Raw genomic sequence first — 24,334 nt, forward strand, 5'->3', positions numbered from 1 at the left:
GCGAAGCAAATGCTCATCAATGCTTTATTATTATATATTATTATTACTCTCTCCATTTTAAATTACTATATGATTAAGATTATAAAATTTTAAATTACTATATGATTAAGATTATAAAATAACACAGTAGTATTTTAAACACAGAACAAATATTTTATTGGAATATGTTTATGTTAAATTGTAATGAGACTAATTAAATACAAAACAAATATTTTACTGGAATACGTTCATGTTAAATTGTAATGAGACTAATTTGATGTTTTCGATTTTGCCAATTTTTCTTTTTTATATTCTTGATTAAACTTATTTTTAGTTTAATTAGGAAAAAGTCAAAAGTAAAACGGAGTTACATTACAGAGATAATTAAGTCCATGATAATGCAAAATGTGTGGCCCCCTAGTTATGGTAATTGGGAACACCTTTTTGCAGTTGATTTTCATATAAAAGAACGAAATTAATCAACCGTTTCGTTGGAAATTTTCCGTGAAAATCCGAGGACAAGATATTGTTGGAACATGGGGCCGGGTGCACGCATCGGCATGGCAGTATGTTCATGATCATGAAACGGCGCACTGCGAGGTGGCAACAGCCTATGACTTATGCAGACAAAATAGCAGCAGGAGTACAGTTCTTTTTACATATCTTGCACCCCCATTATGCACAAATTGAATGAGAGCTTGTGAATGTCAGAAGAGGAGCAGTGTGAGAAGTCATGGTACCTCATCGGTTTGCCTGTTGCTGAGACTGATATTCAACACAAGCCCATCGGTTAGCTTATTAGGCTAAATGGTAGTGGATCCGATCTTTTTGGACAACTTTTTAGGGCTGATTATACTGAACTGAAAAGGCCAACTTTGACTGATCAACCAAAGCTGTAGGGTTACCGATGAGGACCATGACAGGTTTACAAAACCGCGGGTGTAATAATCTTCTTAGTTTATAGAACTACAGTATTCCTCACGATAACCGTACGGCTACCATGATAACCACCAAAACTTAGGATAATGGTAACCCATCTAAAACGATTCGATAAACCCGGATATCAATGCAACACGTAGAGTACACCCGCGGTGCTTCAACATCATGCAGATTTTGTTTGTTTTTTTTCTTTATTTTCTTCATTTGAGAAGTTTTTCATGGAGGAATTGAACGAGAAAAGATCGGTTCGTGTGAGCATGCATGTGAAGGTCCAGGACTCAGGATGTGGTTCTCAAAAAAAAAAAAAAGGGACTCAGGAGTCAGGATGTACCGATGCAACCAGTACGGCGGCATGCAACGCCGGCCACGTGCTACAGATCGAGCTAGGCTGGGCAGTAACACGCGACACGCCTGCAGCTCTGCATCATGTACTGCTGCAGTGAAGAAAAACAAGGAGAGCGTAGATGAAGAGATGTCAATCGATATACTGCACGTCTGCAAGGCAGCGCCAAGGAGTAATGTACTCCCTCCGTTCAAAAAAAAAATTTCGTATCTAACATTTGATCGTTCATCTTATTCAAAAAAATTTATAAAAAATATTAAAAAAACAAGTACGTATAAAATATTAATCATGTTTTATCATCTAACAATAATGAAAATACTAATTATAAAAGAATTTCATATAAGACGGATAGTTAAATGTTAGACACGGCAATTCAGGATTTGTCTTTTTTTTTTAAAAAAATGGAGGGAGTAGTAAATTATTAACCGCATCTTTAGCAGAGCCGAGAGCAACGCGGCCGAATGGGTTTGCGCCAACGTCAAAGCTGGCTACAGCCTACAGGCTACAGGCAGAAACACGCATGCGTTTGCTAGCTCATGTCAGCGTCGTCGAACTCATCACTCCGACTTTAATGCCCTAAGCTACTTGACCGGTGCTTGCTTATTACTGGCATTAGTTAGTAGCCTAGCTAGCGCCCTTATGTGTTATTAAGCATATCTTGCAAACCTACTGAATGTTGAAACCGTAGAAAGAGAGGTCGAAGCACCTGATCACTCGTTCAGCTCGTTTTTCGCTCGTGCCTGTATGGAATGCATAAGTCATTGTGTTTTGGCGGTGGAAAAGTACAGAAGTAAATAGTGTGTTAGTATTTAGTTGTGCGAAGCGTTGTTGCCAAGACTTACTCAACTCACGACTTTCACCTGCTTCCGGAACCATTTAATCCATAATCATGGGCAAACACATAAATGTACTCCTGAAAGAGTAGTGGGTAGACGAAATATTGTCTAGGAAATTTAAGTTTTTCTGTCACGCAGAAGTCACACAGTATGCTGATCGTTCTGAAATGAGAAAAAGTATGGGATTAAATAAGAGATTCATACATAGAGATCTAAACTCATGGAAGGGCCCGGCTAGCAAACGAGATCTCTTACATCCAAACAAGCACCGGATTGAGCGCACTAGCGCGAAAGCGTTAGCACGCGCATCCGTTTTCTTGCTCGTTGACGATTGGGGACATACTGGACGTAACAACTCCCGTCGGTTGGGGGCTCTGCCGCCCTGCCTTTCAATCGATACACAGTTGAGGAGGCCGATCACGAACGTGAGTTGGAAAATAAAACCAAGTTACTAGGTTTCTCCACGGAAAGAAGAAAAAGCGGCTGCTCACAAGGAGGTAGGCGGAGGAAGAAGTGTCAAAGTCTATGACTACGAGCGAGATATGACTATTCCTATCCTTAAGTGAATGCTGGAACGAAAGTAAGGTCTTCCCTCGAAGTGAAATGAAAACAAAGGGTATTGCAAATCAACTAATTGTTCTCTAATACCACCTCCTCCTGTATCTACTATTGGTTGACTGAAAATAAACCAAAAGCAAGGGTGGTTGCACATCTTCTGAAAAGATAAGGGCTCGGTATCGGCTCAATCGAACAAGCTGAGGTATATAGGGATGGAAGTCCGTTCTGCTACACTTTGTTCATGTGAACCAGGAGCAGGTTACTATTTTTGGAGCTCTTGACGACTGGTACGAACTTGCTGAAAGCACGAGCGTAGAAGCGAAAGAAGAAGCGAGGGGATTCCAAGCGAAAGAAGAAGGAACGAACGGAATCAATGTGTTCCAATTTATCCGGAGTAAGGACAGCAGCTGAGAAGGGAAAAAAATAGCGTAGACAAAAGGTAGGACCAGATCATGCGAAGAACTCTTCGCCTTATTGATTAGGAATCTCGATCAGAAACCACCAGGCCATGTCTCCCGATAAAAGATGATCCCCACAATGGATGTCAGAAAAGAGACCCCTTACCCTTTTTTTAGAAAATGATGAATATGAAGTCCAGGAGGCTGCGGGTACTATGGATCCTCTGACTCCCAATCGGGTTACCTTCCCGGGTCTCGCCGGTGTTGCCTGTAGGTCGTGATGTGCCTCGAGATGGCCGTCTCCTGTCTCCCTGCTCGTGGGGAATCCGCTCCTGGGGCGTCGCTTTGCTGCGTCTGGCCCGTCCTCTAGGCACCTTTGGGGGGCAGGGAGTGTGACAACGTACACGCTTCCCTTTACTCCATAGGGCCTTTTCCTCAGTTGCACACTTTATATAGTTCTGTATCCAGGATCGGCTGCATGCTCTAGTGTTGAATCTGGTATAGAACCTAGGATGCTTGGTTACAATTCCGAATACGCTAAACCATGTTTGTTTTATTTTTTTTTTCTCGACTGGCCATGGGTAATGACTTTACTTTCGTTTCGCTAACCGCCCAAAAGCAGGTGCGCACACACAAATGCTAGGCAAGATAAGTAGTTCTCTCAACCCTTCCTATGGCCGAGTGGTCAAAAGCGACAGACTGTAAATCTGTTGAAGGTTTTCTACGTAGGTTCCAATCCTGCCTTTACCACTTGTTGTAGACTTAAGAGAAGAGAAAGTAGGCGGAATCCTAGGAGGGCCAACCGAGCGAAGCTCTTTCTTTTTTTGGCCAATCTAAGGTTCTTTCTCTCACGTAATTTCGCCCGCCCGTTCTACTTCCGTGCCGGAGGAAATGGGATTCGAACCTCCCAACTGGTAGACGGTTCCCTTTCCCCCGGAGCAATGAAGAAGGGAGAAGTCAGTTGATTCTTCCGAAGAACCAGAAGCGAAGCGCTATGCCGGGGCGAGGGGATGGGAAAAGAAACTGCTCTGGAGCTGATACCATTGCTCTCTTGAGTTGCTCAAAGGCCTTTTGAGCTTCTGCATTCCATTCAAAACCTCCTTTCTTGAGCAATTCGGTGAGAGGTCTGCAAATGCCACCATTTCCTTAATAAGAGGGCTCATTTGTACTTGATTTCTGATATGGTAAATACGGAGAACATGAATTCCCTTAGCGCGTTGGATCATCGAATAATGGATAAATTCCTATCTCTGGTAAGACCACCCATGAGGGTTCATCAACTCATTTCTCGGTTTTGTAAAAGATTATGGGTTTGTGTCGAATTATTTTATTCTTCTTACCCAGTCCTTCGGGTACTTCTAGCATTGCTGTCACCATATCATCTTTCTTCTTCATGCAAGGAAGCCTTCTCTACTCCAATCTTCTCCACGTAGGCACGAGGGTTTATGTTTAAGAAAGTAAACCCAACGGCGTATTTTTTCGAAACGAGGTCCTCGGTAACGAGACATAAAGACTCTTTTTTTTCTTTTTTTTCATTTTCACACAAAATCCAAATTAAAACTGGGATAAACAAAGCAAAATCAACTGAAGTACTAAAAAAATGAATTGTATCAACATCTGGATTATATAAATATATAAATAAATTATGAATGATTATGAAATAATAAATTAGTCGATTTGTAGTACGGTCAGTTCACTCGAATCCACTGACTTCATGCACGGGAACTCGACTATCAATCAGTGGAGTTGAGTACCCTTGCTTAATAACCAAAGAATTGAGAGCTCTTTATATATAACCAAAGAAAATAGAAAAAAGCATAAAACATTTATAGAAAAAAGTAAAAAAATCAAACATTGACGACCCAGACGAAACAATTAGTGAAATCGTTCTATTTCCTCCATATCCCCAAACATATGCCTATTCCCGCACATGTTCTTACTCGCGAGTGTTCACCGCACAGAGGCGATCTCGAACACTACCTATGATAATAAATCCAAAGGAAAGGAACAAGCAACGGATTGAGCGCACTAACCCCATTTTGCCCAAGTTGTTGTGGAACCGGAAAAAGAAGCGGTTTTTCGTGCAGCTTGCTCATTGTGCTGGTCCCACTTTTCTATTTATTCTGATCTCGCTTTGATTCATCAACAATAGGATGACCGATAAGATATGGTTACTGGTCTAGTCAGCTCATTTTACTTTCGGAGGGCTTGTCTTTTTTCTTAGACTTAAGGGAGCAAGCTAGAATCCCAATCCATAAAATTATATGTGATCTGTACCAGTGCCTAATAAATAGGTAGATTCCAGTTGTAATCTACTTTGCATTGTGGAATGGAAGGGAGAGGAAGACTTCCTTCTCGGGGGGAGCTGATTACCCAAAAAATCCCTGGGAAAAAGAAAAGATATCTCGGTAACGAAAACCTGCAAAAGTTTTCCAGTCAATTTTCCCTCGAGTCAGTGTCACAAACTGAGAAACAAGTATGATCTCCTGCCTACTATACAAGACAAGTTTCCCGTTCCGGTTTCGGCTTGAGGGAAGTGCATGAAATCGATTCAATGGAATAGGGGAAGATTAGCAAAGCGGAAAAAGACAGAGGGAGGGGGAGCTGCATCTTATTCTCTTCGCGAGAACTTCAGGATCGGAAGTCATCTGCCACAATGTCGGGAGCATACCTCATCAAGTTGTCGCATTTCATATTGTAGTCCTGAACAGTACCACTCCCTTGTTTTAGGCTAACGAATTGCTGTCGAGCGGCGCATTAAAAAGGGCTGGCCCGTTAAAAGGACGCTTACTTTGCGAACAAAGTTCAGAATCAACAAAGGTTCTCCGAACGAAGGGGGTGTACAACTGGGGTGCAGCCCCTCTTTTTTGTTGGAGAGATAGAATGTCGTAGTGTAAGGAAGATTGATTGGTTTTCTGATTGCTACTTGGCTGGCATAAGAAAGAAGGCGCCTCGGCAGGAATTCTGTAAGCTTGACTTGCGCGCAGCGTTTGGGAATCAAAGATAAAAAATAACTCTATGGGAAAGAAAGGATTTCATAGAAAATCTTCATTTTTCTATTTTTTTTACCCCCATGCATTCCGTTATTCCCGTAACTATGGCACTTACTTCGCTCGCCCTTTTTGATCGGTTTTTTTAATGCAATTTTTTTAATAGAAATAGATTCAATTTAGTAATTTCTTTTAGATTAAGTCTTAGATCTCGGTCGGTGATTGGCACCTGGTTATACCCTGAGTGGGTATCCAAGAGGCTCAATACACAGTTACAAGCATGCGAATTTACCAGTAGGTCAGCTATCGGCATTGGATACTCGTTCTTTGGACTGGGAAGATTCAAGTTTCTGAAGTCAACACTTCACCGCTGACTTGCCATTGTTTAATATCACAGGATACGCTCTCGCATCGCTTTTTTTTTTTGTAGAAAGCTCGACCAGCGAGAAAAAGTGTTTGGCCCGAGCCAAAAAGAGGTTGATCCACTTCATTCGCCAAGCGAATGATCTTCGCTTCGCGGGAACAACAAAAACCACCAGCCTTGCGGCGGCAAAAGGATTAGGACGTCCCCCCATGCTAAGGTTCCCTGCGGTCCGGCCGCATTAGGTTAGGGAGCTGGGCAGTCCCGAGAGAAGGTCTAGTTTAAAAACAAACCGAAGACAAAGCAATGAATGAAAGGAAGGACGGCTCGCTTTACAACCAGGGCGGGTCTCGCTGCCGGATCAATGCGCAGGACGCACGATCTACATTTGCTATACATCCCGAGTGTGGTCTTCGATGAAGCATCATCTTGGTCCCAAGCTGTAGTATTGCCAGATTCTGGAAACTTAGAAACTAGCTTGCAAGAAAAGCTCGAAAAGGAATTGCGGCCGCAGACATTAGCTAACCTACTTTAGTCGACTTTCCCCTTAGGAAGATCGGGCGGGGAAAACGGGGTTCGAACCCGCGACTTCTGGTGTGACAGACCAGCATGTATATTGATTCTTTCCCAATAAACGAAGACTTTTTTCTGTAAATACTGCGTATTTGATTCCATCCATAAGTCGACTTGCGATCTTTTCCCAGAACGCAATTGGTTTTTAAAGATACTTCAGGATCTAGGTCTTTTACTAGTTAGTCCCGGTAAAGCTCCCAAACGGCGTATTTTTTCGAAACGAGGTCCTCGGGTCTTTTTCGCCACATCGCGTATAAAAGGGAATCGAACCCAACTCTTCCACTCGCCGCCAATGCGGAAGGATGCCGCCGAAAAGAAAGGAACGCTCGCCAGAATGAAATACTTCAATTAGGATGAGCTACTACATATCATTCTGAAAGGGGCGAGAGCGGAACAAGGGTTTTCATCAAAAGAAATCCGAAGCGGTTTCATTCGATTTGTTGTGGATTGGATGATGGAAAAACCAGCAAGCAGCAAGCGTAGGCTGTGTTGCCGTAGCGCGCCCTACGGAGTTGTACAAAGTTAGCAACCGTTTTGGGGCGCAAGCATAGGCAACACAGGACTGATGACGGGGTGGGGCGCGCCGGGCCAGGCTTAGGCGGGCGCGGGAGGAAGAAAGAAATTCGAAGAGCGGTTGATAAAACTCCAAAATAGCTTTTTCTTTTGACTCAATCCTCTTCTTCTCCTTAGCATTAGGGAAAGACAAGAAAATTTCAGGGTAGGAAACATTATCTAGAATTTCTTTTAGATTTGAACCCATAGCTGATGATAGAACTAGAACAGATATCTTTTGTTTTCTACTCACGCGAGCCCATATCCTTTCTTTTTTATCAATTGCTAATTCCGATCTTCCTCCCCAATCTGATATTATAGTCCCGGTGTAGATAGAAATTCCTTTATGGTCTAATTCCGAGCGGTAGTAAATACCTCTTTCACTTAATGAATCACGTGTTTTTCAAAGCATTACTCTTCCTGAGTGCGGGTTCGGTGATTCATGCCATGTCGGATGAGCAAGATATGCGGAAGATGGGGGGCTTGCCTCCTCCTTTCCTTTTATTCCACCTCCCGGGTGTATGGAAAAATCTTTAAAAGAAATAAATCATGTGGTACTTCTTGTTTTAATCACTCTTCCTTTCCTCCCGGAACTGGGGAAGAACCCTTCTGAAAAGGAATGGAGGTATATCTTTACTCGGAGTGCAACGCAGGCAAGACGACTTCGGTTCACACGTGAAAGTGCTTCGAAAGGTGTCAGCAGGTGCGCGGAGCCGGAGCCGGCATGTTCGCCCGCTGGCCCGAGTGTTCGCCCACTTCTGAGTCTTCGCCTTTAGAGAGAAATCCGTGTTCGCCCCAGCAAGAAAACGGCTGCGCGTTATTGTACTAAAGCAAGAAAACGTATGCGCGTGTACCAAGAAATCGATATTCAAAATCATTCCATTCGGAATTCTTTGGTTTCTTAAAGCGTCGGACTTCTAAATTTCATAAGGGCCCCTAGGTCGGACATATCCTGAAACTTTAGGCCAAATCCATTTTTGGATTACTTTTTTCGGGGTTAATCTGACCTCAAAGAAATATTTTTTCGTCCGTAATTAGTATTACCGTTGTAGGATTAGTAGCCTTTTTCGCGTGAGCCAATCTCGCTAGCCGCAAGAGAGAGGCCTATGTTCAAGGAATGAATCTTTTTTTGATAGGAAGGCTGGTGGCATACGAAGAGAGGGCGATAGAACATCTGCATTCCCTTTCTTTGATTGAGAGAAGGATAAAGCAGAAAAAAAGACTTTACTGAAATTCCATTCCAAAAATAGGATACTTACTCCTTTCGCCGCCCACTTTCAAATAAGTAAAAAGGAAGAAGCGACTGGAGTGAAACTATAGGTAGGCAGAGGTTAGAGTCAAAGGAGGAGCCACCATAGTCAAAGACTATCAATTCAATCTATTCATCTCATCTTCCATTTTAGAAAGTAGCAAGCAGCGAATAAAACGGCTGCAGCACCTTTTAATTGGCGGCTATCAAATAGATCAGAAAATGTTACGAGATTTAGATTAATTGAATTCAGTATAAGTTCAAGGCATATTAGAGCTCTAACCATGTTTCGGCTTGGTCGGAGAAGCCAGTCTTCAGTGGTGCTTCCATGGCAGTTGGATAGTAGATCAGAGAGGCAGGCCAGTAGAATATGGAGTTGTTTACGTTCCCAATGTGCTTATGACGTCGCACCCGGTGGATCTTTAGCTAGCGTGTATCATCTTACGAGAATACAGTATGGTATAGATAACCCAGAAGAAGTATGCATAAAAGTCTTTGCCCAAAAGGATAATCCTAGAATCCCATCTGTCTTTTGGATTTGGAGAAGGTTTGTGGGAAAACTCTTCTCTCTCTGGTCTCACTTCGAGCAACAAGGAAGAAATGGGAAGGCTTAAGAAAAGATATCGTCTTTGATTTACTTGGCATTTTCAAGTAAACGCCCCGCCCCAGAAGGACGCCCTCGCTCTATTGGCAAAACGCTTTGAAAGAAGAACGTATCGCCAAGGCCCCGACCAGCCGGCCCGCCCCCTTTCTTTGCCCGCCGGCCGCCTAGCTCGTTATTCTTTGAGATCTGGATAGAGTCTCGCTTTGGGGCTTCTCAAAATCAAGTATCGCCAGGCCTAGTTATTCTCTTGCCCCAACTTGAATAACCAACTCTCCCGCCCCGCTGCCGCTACTGCTCGAAAGCCAACAAATGCACTTGCTCATCCCAAGCATCACTTTCCACAAATAGTACCCAGCGTGTGTCCTAGCCGCCCGTTGCAAAGACTTCGCGAGAACGGTCAGGGGCGCGGATTCGCCAAGCTAGGGCAAACAAAGCCGTCCGGCCCTACCAGATTAAGAATGCGAAGGCCTTTCCTTCGAAAGGAGAGCAGGGAAGAGGTTTGATTGCTAATAAAATGAGTGGAAGAAGGCTGTCATGGAAGAGTTTGGGGTCCAAAGCCACACCTTCTTTCTCCCATAGGAACAGAGGTATGCGGATGGCTTCCTTACGAAAAGAGTAAGAGCGCATTAATGGAAAAAAGAGGAAATCACGATCCCGGTAGAGGGAGGAGTCGGGGGACATTATGTGGAAGTTGGGTCACATCATGGATGTACATAATAGGATATTGATCTCTTACTCTTTCACAGTCAGTGGTCTAGGCCACTTTCCTTGACTTTGAGTTGGATCTCATTCTTCTTCCCGGCACAAAAAGAGGGTAGACTTCATCCGAGACACATGGGTTCTTTTGCTTCCTTCAAAGAGCGAGAGCAGCTAGTTTAGAAGGAAAAGAAAAAGGGCGCCTACTCAGTGGTAAGTTAGGTCATTCCTTTCTGGCTATCAGAAAAGAGTATGATCGAGGGTATTCTCTCTTCTTTCTCAATTCTGGGAGGACACTATCTTAATTCTAGTGAAAAGGCAGATTAACTTCTTTCGGAACCTTTCTGGAACGAATCATCTTTTCTAGGAAGATGGAACATTTTGGGTTAATGTACCTTGCTTTTTTTCGGAAAACCCCTCGATATCCAACACGGTATTCTGATGTGCCAAAAAAATCTGAGGAACCTATCCCCTTTGTTATGGTATCCCCTAAGCAAAATGGCTTCTCTAGTATCAAACCTTAAGATCAGTCTCCTTTCTAGGAGCAGAGCTAAAAAAGATGGGAAATTCCAATGATTCTTCATTCATTAGAATGTCGATTCCTCACTGCAAATCCTTTTTTGCTTGTTTCAGTGGGAAGAGCAAGGGGCATTGCCCTTGAACTCCTTTAGTGGTTCGATTCCACCTCAGAACGAAAGAAAATGTGGGAAGTGTGGAGATAAATACTACCCTGGGCATTAGTGTAAAATCAAATTAAACATGCTATTGGGTTAAGAAGAAGAGGTTGGTGAGGATGAGGAAGATCCACAGGAGGAGTTAAGCAATAGTGCAACAGAAAAGCAATTAGAACCTGAAGAAGCATTAATCTCCATGTTTGCTATCTCCTCTAACCCTAATCTCTTTTGTTTGCTACTATGATCAATTTGGCATTTCGATCATCTTTTGTTTTGAAGGGGCGCCTTCTTTCTTATGCCAGCCAAGTAGCAATCAGAAAACCAATCAATCTTCCTTACACTACGACAATTCACTTGAACTACCAACATCATGAGTGACCCAACGAATATGACCCTAATCGTTCTTCTCGGATCGCTCTAGTTCGATGGATCGAAGGGGTGCTGCCCGGCCGCCAGAGGAAATTCAAGACGATAGAAGAGTTCGCTCTGCCGCGTAAGATCCTCGAATCCACCACGGCCACTATCTTTTGCCTTTTTTCGTTCTCTTCCCTGTCCTCTCCCTTGGCCCAGGGAGAGACTGCATCCCTTTCCTTCGGCAGCTCTTTAGGTTTCCCAAGGATAGCGGTAGCTGGGGCAAAGCCCGCTTTCTTCACGGGGCCCCCGTCAATTCCTTTGAGTTTCGGTCTTGCGACCGTACTCCCCAGGCGAAGTGTTTCACGCGTTAGCTGGGCCCCTGATCCGCGTACCGAGTGTTCGCCCACTTCTGAGTCTTCGCCTTTAGAGAGAAATCTGTGTCCGCCCCAGCAAGAAAACGGCTGCACGTTATTGTACTAACGCGCGACGGAGCAAGAAAACGTATGCGCTGCTACTATATCCAATCCAATCCATCCGAGTTGTCCCAATAAAGCGGATTTAACTTTAATACATCTCCGTGTACTTTCCTTATTGGTCTTACTTAGATACTTACTCGGGTTATTACAATATGGACATAGTCATTTATTACCCAGTCCACTTATCTTTCTCCTTTTCTTTACGGTTAACAAGGTCAACTAACCAAAAACCTTTGCGGTTCATCACCAGTTACGGATCGTAACAACTATCACCATCACCCCGATCACTCCAATAACTGATACCCAGTGCCGCGAGTGGAATGACAATGAAGCGAGTCTAGAGGTACCGGCAAGTTCTCCTGTGAAAAGAAGTGGAACTAAACAAGCTAGTGTTTTTAATATGAAAGGAACGCGGGTCATACCCGTACAAGTTATGAGTATTGGCTTTGGCAAGCAAGTCAAGGAAAGAAGAGGAAATTAAAAGTGAGCGCGGTGGGAACGGGCTTCCCAAAAAGCGAGCCCTGGCCCGGGTCAGCATAGAATGCCTCTCTCGATTTGAAGAGATTACACATCACTACGAACTTATTCACTCTTCGGGCTTTGGGACAAGACAAGCAAGGGCGAAAGCTTCACAGGCCGTCCCAACTGCTTTACCTGCTGTCCCTACTATTCATTCTTCGCCAAGAGAGCTATCACTTCACAACTCAAGTCCGGGAGCAGTCGTTTTTCCTAGGAAGAGTTTCGAATACTTTAACTTAAAGGAAGGGGAACAAAGCAAGGGCTTTAAATGCGCAAAATCCGTTTCGAGTTAGAGTGCGAAACTTCTTGCCGAACACTCATCGTTTACGGCATGGACTACCAGGGTATCTAATCCTGTTCGCTCCCCATGCTTTCGCACCCCAGCGTCGGTAGGCCCATCACAGGCAAGGAAATCGTTCCAATTCTATATATGAAAAAAAAAGAAAGAGGAAAGCGTCCGACATTGTGGCAGATGACTTCCGCTTGCGACGGCAATATCTGGAAGGGCTTCATCCCAGATTGACACAAATAATCGACCTTCCTGGTACAGTGAGACTAGTGGATCTGATGGCACATGCGCTACGAGTGGAGTCAAGAGCAACGGGAGCTATAAAAAAGGAACTTATGGACTTGAATCACAGATTGGGTTGACATCCGAAACAGAGAGGAAAAGAGGAAAGGCAGTTTTCCGTGCACCGGACACGTAGCTTACCGAATCAGTTGCAACACAGATGGGAATGCATGCTACGAAAGACAGGGTCGAGTCTGATACATCAACCGTCGACTCCATATCCTTATACGAGTCCACAATCACTACACGAGATGAACCTGGGTTTGGCAAGAAAGTACGAGCGTCTTTCGAAGATTGGAAAATCTCCCATACTTGGAGAGAAGCAAACCAACCGGCCGATTTGCAATTGACTATGCTTAGTAGTTGACATTTAGCTCCCGAAAAAAATTGAAAGTTTAGGAAAAGTTGGAAGTTTAGAAAAAAAAATGAGTTTATGTGTGTAAGAAAGTTTTGGATGTTATGTGATGTGATAGAAAGTTGGAAGTTTGGGGTGAACTAAACACGGCCTTCCAAAGTTTTTCTTCAAACTTCCAACTTTTCCATTACATCAAAACTTTCCTACACACACAAACTTTCAACTTTTCCATCACATCGTTCCAATTTCAGCCAAACTTCCAATTTTAGTGTGAACTAAACATGTCGGGTCCCAAAACTAACGATTCAGAAACTGACATATTTAACTGTATCAAGCCCTGAATCAGTAGATTGATACAGGTTCAACAATCTGGATCTTTATCGCATACATTTGGTCAAGACTCCAAAGGAGATATATTTATATAAAATAATAGGACATTTACAAATTTGTGGCTAACTATTACAGCAGAAGCTATACTATGACCCAATTATGTCGTTTTACTATAGAATTAAACCGTCTAACTATACTAGACTTGAAGACTAGTTTTAAAGGGAACTAACTAATGTGATTGAACTCCCAGCTTCGGAAAAAACTCCAAATAGACTCTGAAAAAGAGGGGTTGAAGCAAGGGTGAGTACAAGGTACTCAGCAAGCTATTATATTATTCAAGAATGAATGCATGAGAGGTAATATCTGTGTAGAGCTAGATTTACTTGCAGAAAGCAGAGAATGTAGAAGTAGAAAACCTGTAATGTTTTAAATGCAGCAGTATTTAATAAAATTTCGAATTAGGTTTCTATCCAAGATGCCATAGTGAGTCCCAATGCCCGATAACCGCGAGCACAGCTATTCGAATAGTTTTGAGGATATTCATACTGCAGTAGATATACGCTTTACCCGCAATACATGACGTGCCAAACACATTAGCCTTGTCATGGCAAATCTTTTCGGTTACTAACATCAGTGGTACCTGTTCCATGAACTATAATCCCCATACGCTCTGAACATAACGTTATCAGCAGCGAGAGGAGTTCTGGCGTTCCCGGGGTCTTTAGAGAGATCTGATTGTATGACACCATGTCATCGCAATCAGGGTTCACAAACAAGTCATATGACATCATAATTTATCTCAAACAAATATTTACCTGCGCCTCGGTAAATATCACAATTTTGCCTTTCGCGGCATAAATTTGCCTCCTGCGCGAGGACTTAAATAAGAACCACTACACAGAGGTACCACCTTTGCTAGATAACTTAATCAGCTAGGTCTATGCCCATATGAGAATTGCAGTCGTACTCGTATGTTCTTCACATGTACTTGGCAGTCTTATGTCGGTTGGAACAGTACTAGCCACCCGGAAATCAACCATTTCTACCGTACTGTCCCAATCTAAGTTCATTATATTTTATGCAGTCTAACTAGGAAGGGCTAAGCAAAAGCTAGCATATCTGGTTTGCTATGTTCAGGTTATGCATTTGAAATCATGTATGACTAATGCATAGAATAGAGATATAAGAATATATGATCATTATGCTCAAAGGGGAGGAATAATAACTTGCCTTGCTCCAACGCAAATGAATCCAAGATAGGCAACCTGATTATCCGATTCTCGAAATACCAAAGGTTGCCATCCAAAAGACAATAAACTCTACTGAGAAAGAGGAAGAACCAAATTCAATAAAAGCCATAAAATAATAAGAAAACGATAAACAGCTTAAGAGGGCTAGGGTTTAAGGTATAACCTATCTCTTTTGTAGGGCATAGGGATTACTGGGCTAATATTTTATGTGGAGGTTCTAGAGGGTTGGAGGCTAAGGTAAAAAGGGAATCAAGCAACTAATGTTTCTTATATTTTATGTGAAGGCTCTCGTGATTTGGATGATAAGAAATATACAGGATAGTTGATATGGTTAAATAGGTATGTGGCTAATATGGGTCAAGGTTGGGCTTTTGTTGAATAGTGGCTAGGGTTTAGTTGTTTAGGCCGATATCGAGGTAGGATAAATATCGGCTAGGGTTTTAGGTGTTTGCTCGTTGCTAGAGTTGGACAGCATAACGACTAGATTTGGTATCATTTCTAGCTGGTGTCGATAGACAGCATATCGGCTAGAAGAATAGGAGGTGGGTGCAGGTTTAGTGGGGTGAAAGTGTTACTCCGACAACCGTGAGTGGCGGCGGAGCGGCTAGGATCACACAAAGCTCGAGAGCTAACTGTGCGGCGTGCAATGGAGGTCGAGAGGATAGTGAAGCTCCGACCGCTATACGCATCAAGGCGTGGGGTGCCAGGAGCAGCACTTCGGCCTTGGGTTTGGTTTTTGCCGGGCTTTACAACCAACAGTCCGACGTTGAGGTCCGTAGACCGCGTGAATGTCCTCATAGAAGGCGTAAAGTTCCAACCGGCGGCTTTTTAGTGGCTAAAGGGTATTTTGGAGATAAAAGAAAATATTTGAAAAGCAAATATAAGTTTAAGTTGTAAATTCAATTATAAGATTAAATCAAATATTTATTCAAATGGTATTTGAATAAATTAAGGAAATTCAAATAAAATCTTAAAATAGCAAATTTGGTATAAAAATGAAGAGTTTGAACTTAGATGAATTTAGGTCTAAATTTCACTAGAATCGGATCTACGGTTTAGGAGATATGGGCTTCTAGAGATTGGATTTTGAGTTAAATAAAGAAAATGCGAAATAGTACTGTGCAGGGGCCCACCTGTCAGTATCTTTTCTTTTTCTTTTTCTCCTTCTTCCTCCCGTATCTTCCTTCTTTTCTCCTCTTTCCAGCACGAGCAGCAGAGGAGAAGGAGAGGAGGGGCGCCGCTTTTCCGGCGGCTGGAAGATGGCGAAGCCGGCGGCGGGTGGTGTTCCCGAGCACCACGCATCCGGGGAGGGCGGTGGCCGGCGGAGAGAGTGAAGGAGAAGGCCGGAACGGCGACGACAAGAGCTCGACCGTGGAAACAAAAGGAGTGGCGGTGGTGGCTTGTTGTGGTGGCTAAAAGAGAGGGGAAAGGGAAAAATGGGTTCACCTCGTCGAGGCAAACATGATGGCGCAAGGACTTGGCTTGCAGAGCTGTGGAAGAGGAGATCGGCCAGTGGCGGCAATGGCCGGTCATGAGAAGAGAGAGAGAGAGAGAGAGAGAGAGAGCTTGGTTGCAGTGGCGGAGCGCTCGGTATGGCGAGGTCTGGCGCTCGCCATACCTCGCTCCGGCCGCCGGTACCCCTCCACGAGCGTAAGGGCGCAGGCGCAGCACGGTGTTGCCGTTGCTATTGGACGGCTGGGCCACTCAGTACTCGTATGCATTAAGCGTGGCGTTGCCGATGCTGTTGGACGGTCGGCAGCAACAGGAGGCGCGCGGGCGGCACTGGTGCGAGCTGCGGCTGGGAACGGCACCGGCACCGCGCGGCAAGCAACCAAGCAGGGAGAGAGCAGCGTTTAGCACTTGCTGCACTTCAGCGTTTACTTGTATTCCCAAAATAAAAATACTTCATTACTTTAAGTATTCTTCAATGCATACTCTTTTATTTTTTATTTATGCTTGTTTACAAATGGACAATGGATTACGATCAATGGTTGCTGCCATGCTTAACATACGCTTATTGACGTAATATTTTGTCGTACGATATCGTGTAATTCATTTCCTTATTCTTGTTGGGTTTTCACTCTCGCGCTAGTCCATATGAGCCACACCTTGTTTTTTTTTTCCGTCCTCTGCCACTGCTTGGTTTATATGTAGAGAAGGGGAGGGATGGCCAGCTATTTATAGGCGGTGGAAGTCGGTTTGGAGGAGGACGGCAAGGAGGGTCACGACGCCGGTGGAGTGGAGGAGAAGGTGACGGCGCCGGCTTCGTTTTCTTAGCGGCGACGGAAGGGAGTTTGCGGCGGCGTGCGCGCGCACCTGCAGGAGGAAGGCGGTTCGGCTTATGGGCCGATTTGGGCTGAGGGGAGAGATGGGCCAAGGGAAGAAGGAAAGGAAATTTTGGCCCGATGACAAAAAGAAAGAAGTCTAATTTGAATACTTGATTTGGATAACTAGGTTTTGCAAAGAATTTGAATTCGGAAAGAATTCACAAAAGAGATTTCCTAATTTATTTGGGTGCAATATTTAGAGGTGGAGTTTGAGGGAATTTATTTGGAAGCATTTAAATAGGAAGGGAAATTAATAATATTCCTCAAATATTTTTGGGAATATATAGAAGGGAATTAGTTGAAGACAATAAATAGGATACCAATTCTAAAATTGGTATTATGTATATTTGTAGCTAAAAGGGAAAATTGAATGAAGAGTATAAGTTGGAATTTTCTTAGCACAAGAGCAATTATTCACAATATTTGCAATAATACAATTCTTGTGTTCAGTCAAAAAAATAATAATACAATCTTGTGCCGAAGAGGAAATTAAGCCACAGAGATTAAATTGGTGACTAGATCAAAAGGGGGAATTTGGATATTTGGATCGAGAATCAAAGGATGGGTTTAAAATCAAAGGACGGGCTAACAATTAATTCCAATGAGATTGGAATTACTTTGGTTTAGATTCAAGGGAAAAATCGGAGGATTTCTTGGACCATAATTCATAATAGTAAAAATGGTTTTCAAACTAAATTTGAATAAAAGAGTTTTAGTCGAAAGAAGGTTTAATATTCGAAAATAGAGTTCCAACAAGAAATACCAAATATGTTTTTAAATGAAAAGCACAAAAGATGTTAAATAGCATAGAGGTTTTTATGTAAGTTAGTTTTAGGAGGTCCCGCTAATTATATTTTCCTAGGTTTAGGAAGTTATTAAGAACATAAGAATCAGCATGATGCAATATTAGAAAATGACACATTTTCAGGATGTTACAAAACACAGCCTAAGATTAATTGATCCATGCTATTATAACTACTCCCCCCTTCCGAAATGGCTGTGTTTAGTTCACATCAAAATTGGAAGTTTGGTTAAAATTGAAACGATATGATGGAAAAGTTGGAAGTTTGTGTGTGTAGGAAAGTTTTGATGTGATGGAAAAGTTGGAAGTTTGAAGAATTATTTTGGAACTAAACATGGCCACTATTACACACAGAATTTGTTTTGAAAAATAATACTCCCTCCGTCTCATAATATAAGGGATTTTGACTTTTTTCTTGTACTGTTTAACCGTTCATCTTATTTAAAAAACTTAGAATTATTATTTATTTTATTTGTGACTTACTTTATTATCCAAAGTACTTTAAACATAACTTTTCGTTTTTTAAATTTGTACAAATTTTTTTTAATAAGACGAGTGGTCAAACAGTACAAGCAAAAAGTCAAAATCCCTTATATTATGGGACGGAGGGAGTAATTTATTCACCAACATTCTTTTCCTAATCAAGCACAACCTTTCACCATTCAATTTTCTCACATATATTTATTTATCTACCAATCACAATATTTGCTCATTTAATTCTATCTACTTTCTTAATAATAATGTTTAACTCGAAAATTTCTTTTATTCTAGTAGGATGAAGGTAGTACTATGGTTTTAAATACTCTCCCCGTCCCTAAATATTTGACACCGTTGACTTTTTTTAAACATGGTTGACCGTTCGTCTTATTCAAAAACTCTTGTAAAATACGTCAAACTATATATATACATAAAATTATATTTAACAATGAATTAAATGATAGGAAAAGAATTAATAATTTCTTAAACTTTTTGAATAAGACGAACGGTCAAAACATGTTTAAAAAAGTCAACGGCGTCGAACATTTAGGAGACGGAGGGAGTATATTGTTACTATTCGCATTATTAAAACCACTCCATTACAAAACATAATCATGCGCTAATTGCATGCTTTCGCAAACCATACTGTAGCGTCGCGTCGTGTCAACGTCACGGACTCACGCGCGACGACCATCCGCCGCTTTGCCAGCGCCGCCGTGTTTGTGCGTTAGCAAGCGAACTGGCCTGGCCTGGCCTAGATGCGCTGGGCCGGAAAAGCCCACGAGCCACACATGGGCTGCGCGCCCGTCCGTCCGCCTGGGCCACGCATGGCCACCTCTATCGGCTGGGCTGCGGAAGAGGGTAGCTAGTGAAAGATACATCGTGACGATATGCAATATTTGTGAGAATTTTTTTTTCAGTAATTCAAAAGCTAATGACGCATAAGTTGTCATAAGATTGCTAATTTTATGAAAACACGACGATTTTCATGTCTATTATTTCTTTACCTACTTTAATATATAGACAGTACACGTGACAAATAAGAATGAATGCCATTTTTAAAGACTCGTATTTTATTTTAAAACAAATAAAGAGTTCGGGAAAGAATATTCCCGGTACATCGCGATCGATCTTGCAACACAAAACCATCTTTTCCGAAGTTATTGTTATACTAAGAAAATTAATTAATTTCCAGATGAAACCATACAATAGTAATGAATGAGATCGATAGGAGAACTACAGCGTTGCCACCAGAAATACATCCATGGACCTCCTTTTACGTGCACTCTATGTCTCCATCAAATAAAACCGATAATCCTCTTCAGCTGTCTCCATGAAAATAACACAAGTTATTAGAGATTTATCGTTGAGTCGTCGTAGATTGTCATCTCCTAAAATGATTGTCTATTAATTTATTTACCTATATTAATAGACTGGTGTGGTAGAACCATTACCAGGACTCATCATCGCCTCTCACCCTAGAACCTCATTTCTGCATATCTAGACCCTTATGTTGATGCTCAAAAACAATCCAGCCAACGCCTCTCCTGATGTTCTTGACCCCACGTGGCCACGTCCTAATTAAGGTGGTGTTTAATTTAGTCCCTGTCAAATCGGATGTTTGACACTAATTAGAAGTATTCAACGTAGACTAATAATAAAACTTGCATAAATAAGAGCTAATTCGCGAGACAAATTTTTAAGCCTAATTAATCCATAATTAGCACATGTTTAGTGTAACTTCACATAGGCTAATCATGGATTAATTAGGCTCAATAGATTCGTATCACGAATTAGTCCAGAGTTATGGAATATGTTTTATCATTAGTCTACATTTAATCCTTCTAATTATTGTCCAAATATCCGATGTGACAGTGACTAAAATTTAGTCCCTAGATCCAAACGAAGCCGAAAACTAGACAATGCATCCATAAAATCTTTAAAATACCTCACGAATCGACGGTCTTGATGCGACGAACATGTCCTGGGATGAGAAATCCAGAGCATAGAGTTACGTACGTGCAGCGGCGTATTATTTTTAGAAATTTGATTACCATATTATACTACTCCATGCCTGTGTTCTTAAAATATATGACATATTATATAGTAGCTTACTATAATATCTTGTCAACTTAAAAAAAATTAACATCATATGAAAATATTTTAATGAGGTCAGAGATATACCGCTCACCATATTAAAATATTTTAATGAGGCTAGAGATATACCGCTAGTCTCTTTGGCTACGTTAGGGTCTAGGGGAGTTCGTGGGCGCGTGCAGATAGTGGTGTATGTGTATCTGCGCTTCTTTCGTAAAAACATAGTATGAAAAAGGTTTGATCTGTGTAATGTTCTGACAGACAAAAATGTTGACAACATTTACATCATTATCTTTTATTGAAATACAGATCCCAAGCACACACCAGCACACAAAAATCACAAAAAAAAACAAAACAAAAACAACAACACAATAATGCGTGTGCAAACGACGGTTATTACACATACTACCGGTCACACTTAAACACACTCGATCGATCATCGATCGATCATCATCTACTGGACTCCATTGATTTCATTCCATTAATTTCATGGGTAGACCTCGATAACGGAGATCGGGCCCAACACCGGCGTGATCTTGTAGTCGCCGAAGCCGGCGTCGGAGAAGATGGCCCTCCACTCGCGCTCCTCCCGCCCGACGCCGCTGATGCACATGAGGAAGAGGCTGTGCATGTCCTCCGCCTCCGCCACGTTGGCGTCGCGCGGCGACGCCGACGAGCCCAGCACCAGCTCCGTTATGATCACCTTCCCTCCGGCCTCCCTCGCCGGGATCGCCTCCCTGCAGTTCCGGAGAATCCTCACGCAGTCGTCGTCTCCCCAGCAATGCAACACGTACTAGGGAAGAAGAAGATTGTTTTTTTTGTTAATATCAAAGGTAATTAAATTAGGAGTAAATATCAGAAAACATGATGTTTCAAGGTAAAAATTTTAGAAAACGGATGTATTTTGACTTGTGACACATAGCCACAGATTTTGTGGTCTAAATGTTTTGTAAAACCTCACTTTGTTTAAATATCCATTTAATTCTAGTATATCTGAAACAATATTTTTCAAAGTAGTAAAGAGTTAAACAATCTATGTTTTAAAATTTCTATTAAATTCATACTGACCAACATGTTTTGGGGTGGCTTTTACGAAACTTTAGAACCTAATAGCTGAAGTTATGTGCCACCAGTTAAAATACATAGGGTTTTGTGTAACGTTGACCATAAAACATAGGGTTTTGTCAAATTCACACGTGTTCTTGATCGTATGTGCCTATGTGGTACGTACTTTGAGTAGAACAGCGTTCGCTGGTGGAATGGATTAGAACATGTCGCCGGCGACGAGATGCAGGTTGCCGTCGTCGGAGACGGGGGCGTCGGCGACGACGTGGGGGAGGTCCATCACGGTGCACTTGATGTCCGGGAAGGCCGCGGCGATGGCCTTGGCGACCGCGCCGTGGCCGCCGTCGACGTCGACCAGCGAGGCCAGCCCGCGGAACACGCCGGCGTGGTCCCTGAGGACGGCCTCGATCAGCAGCTGGCTCTCCACGAAGCTGTGCGCGTTCATGGTGTCGTTGTCCGCATTCGCCGCGTCCCACCTGGACCGCCCGTGCGCCAGCTCGAACAGCGACCTCGCCGCGGGCGGCGCCGCCGCCGGCGCGGCGCGCAGCCACGCGTGCATGTCGAAGAACGGGGAGACGGCGACGGGGCCCGCCGCGAAGCGCACCACGGTGGACAGCCCGCGCGGGCCGACGACGAGGCCGGACGCTGCGGTGAGCGTGTACATGGTCGACGTCGCGACGGCGGGCTCGCCCTCGTCGCCGTCGGTCGCGGCGGCGGTGGCGGCGAACATGCCCGAGGTGGTGAGCAGCTTCATGAGGCACCGGAGGTCGGTGAGCCTGGACGCGTGCACGCCGGTGTCGGCGGCGATGTCGGCCAGGGTGGCGGCGCCCCCGCGGCGGTGGATCGCGTCGGGGATGCCGTGCTCCACGGCGCACTTGAGCGCCATGGGCTTGATGTAGCTGAACACGTGGTGGTAGAGCAGCGCGAAGGCTCCGACCATGTCCTCCTCATGGGAGATCACTTCTTCGCTTCCATGGACTAATGCCATTGATGAAATGATGATTCTCTAATTACCTGAACTACGTACTACGAGCAGCTGGCTTTGTCTCTTAATTTCTTGTGACTAGGGCTTGTTTTCTTCTGCGATGTGCCTGTTCCTTTATATAGAGGACGGATGGAGGAGTATACTTGTCATGACCAGGGTTTACCTTATCGTTTGGGCTGGGGTTATCGCCATTCACCACCCCGCGGTAGCGCGATAACCGCGATAATTACGTGATAATCGTCTAAAATCGCACAAAAATCACATCCAAAAATTTGAATTCAAAACTCGACGGTTTCGCGGTTTCACCGTGATAACCGCACGGTTTACCGCGATAACCGCGATATTCGCACGGTTATCGCGGGCTGTGTAGCTGAAATCATGTAAATGTAAAATAAATAGGGTAAAAAAATCAAAAATACGGTTGAATATGTGTAGAAAACTAGAAATTGAGAATAATTAGAAGAATATGTAGGATAATTAAGGCCTAATATTCTCTTTCTTTTTCAATTTGTAAACCATTTTTGGTTTTGCCCTCAAATTTGAATTTAGCTTACTCTATTTCAAAAAAATCCTTTATCATTGGTAATTACAAATCAAGAACTACATCCATGAATTTTGTCAGTTTTTTTCGATTTTTTTCCGGAATTTTGAATTTGGTCAAAATTCATCCAAACCATATCGCCGGTTTCCCCTACCGTACCCCACGATAAGCGCGATAACCGCGATAATCGCACGATTATCGTGCGATAAGTGAAACCCTGGTCATGACTCATCGATTTTCTCTATGGGCGGCTACTTAGATATACTACTAAGTTTGAAAATATTAGCACGTGTTTTGTTTACGATGAGGTAGGATGGGTTAGGCCTATTATTGTTATACGTCTATTTAAAAATATACCAATAATTTTTAAAAAATATATCATTTAATTATAGTATTAATATAGTGTAATTACATTATAACTTATATGTGCAATACAAGTTAGCACGTAACTAAATGAAAAGAGTTGGTTGCTCAGTTTGGTAGGTGTGTGTTGGCTTGCAAGGCATATAGGTCGCAGGTTTGATCCCGTGCGCTCTCCTACTGCTATGCTCGATTTTATGTACAGCATGGATCTTAAGGCGCACAGACGCACAGTCCAAAAATCAACGTAAAAAATATGTCGCTACTTTTTTTTAGGAACTCGCTTGTTTTATGGTATAGGATGCTCACACAGCTATCTCTTTGACATAAGGGATGGAATTAATGGACTTATTTGGGATGAGAGGGTGTGGCCTGCATATTAATTAGGAGAAAAGGGAATTGTGTTAATTAGTCTGTTAGAGCATTACCAACAACTTTTTTATTCTATTCTACATCCTCAGGTTTAGAAAATTTTGATCAAAATCGCATCCAACAGAATTCCTAATTAACCGGTTTACTAATAATCAGGTTCCCAACTCCGGATATCTCGTTCCCCACTTCAAGGAGAGATTTTTATTTTTCTCAATCGCTCTCTCGCGCGCGCGGAGAAAAAAAATTGCTGAGATGAAGGAGGAGTTGGCTCGGCGCTGTGTGCGCGTAGAGGAAGAGATCAGCGTACGGGAGGAGCAGAAAACTGTTTTTTTTTGTTGGTAGTTAAAGAGTGGGTTCACTTTTTATTATAGGAAATCAATTTTAGTCTATTTCTTGAAAGGATTAGTTTTCTCACTTTAGGTGCTCCAATAAACATAGTTTTGGGAATTAATTATTGTCAATCTCTTGGTGATGCTCTTAGTTTTTGAGGTGTAGAGCTGACCTAGATCTTAAGTAAATATTCTTTTTTAAGTGATTATCGCATCCAAGCTATCCCATATCAAACACCCTGGAAAAATAGAATCATCTCATCCCATCCCTTCAACAAAAATACTAAGGCATATTTCATGTTCTCCATGTATACTTGGCCATTAATTTATTCCATAAATATATTATTCACAAGTAAAAGAATTAGCATCAAA

The 24,334-nt window shown here is 42.7% G+C and overlaps 1 pseudogene; it reads right to left on the reverse strand.

The window, feature by feature from the left end:
* Positions 1 to 20,797: 20,797 nt before the first annotated feature.
* On the reverse strand, positions 20,798 to 22,363 carry LOC127755034 (acetylserotonin O-methyltransferase 3-like; annotated as a pseudogene).
* Between the last annotated feature and the right edge of the window lie 1,971 nt (positions 22,364 to 24,334).

This window comes from Oryza glaberrima, chromosome 11, assembly GCF_000147395.1.
Source record: "Oryza glaberrima chromosome 11, OglaRS2, whole genome shotgun sequence".
Lineage (NCBI taxonomy): Eukaryota > Viridiplantae > Streptophyta > Magnoliopsida > Poales > Poaceae > Oryza > Oryza glaberrima.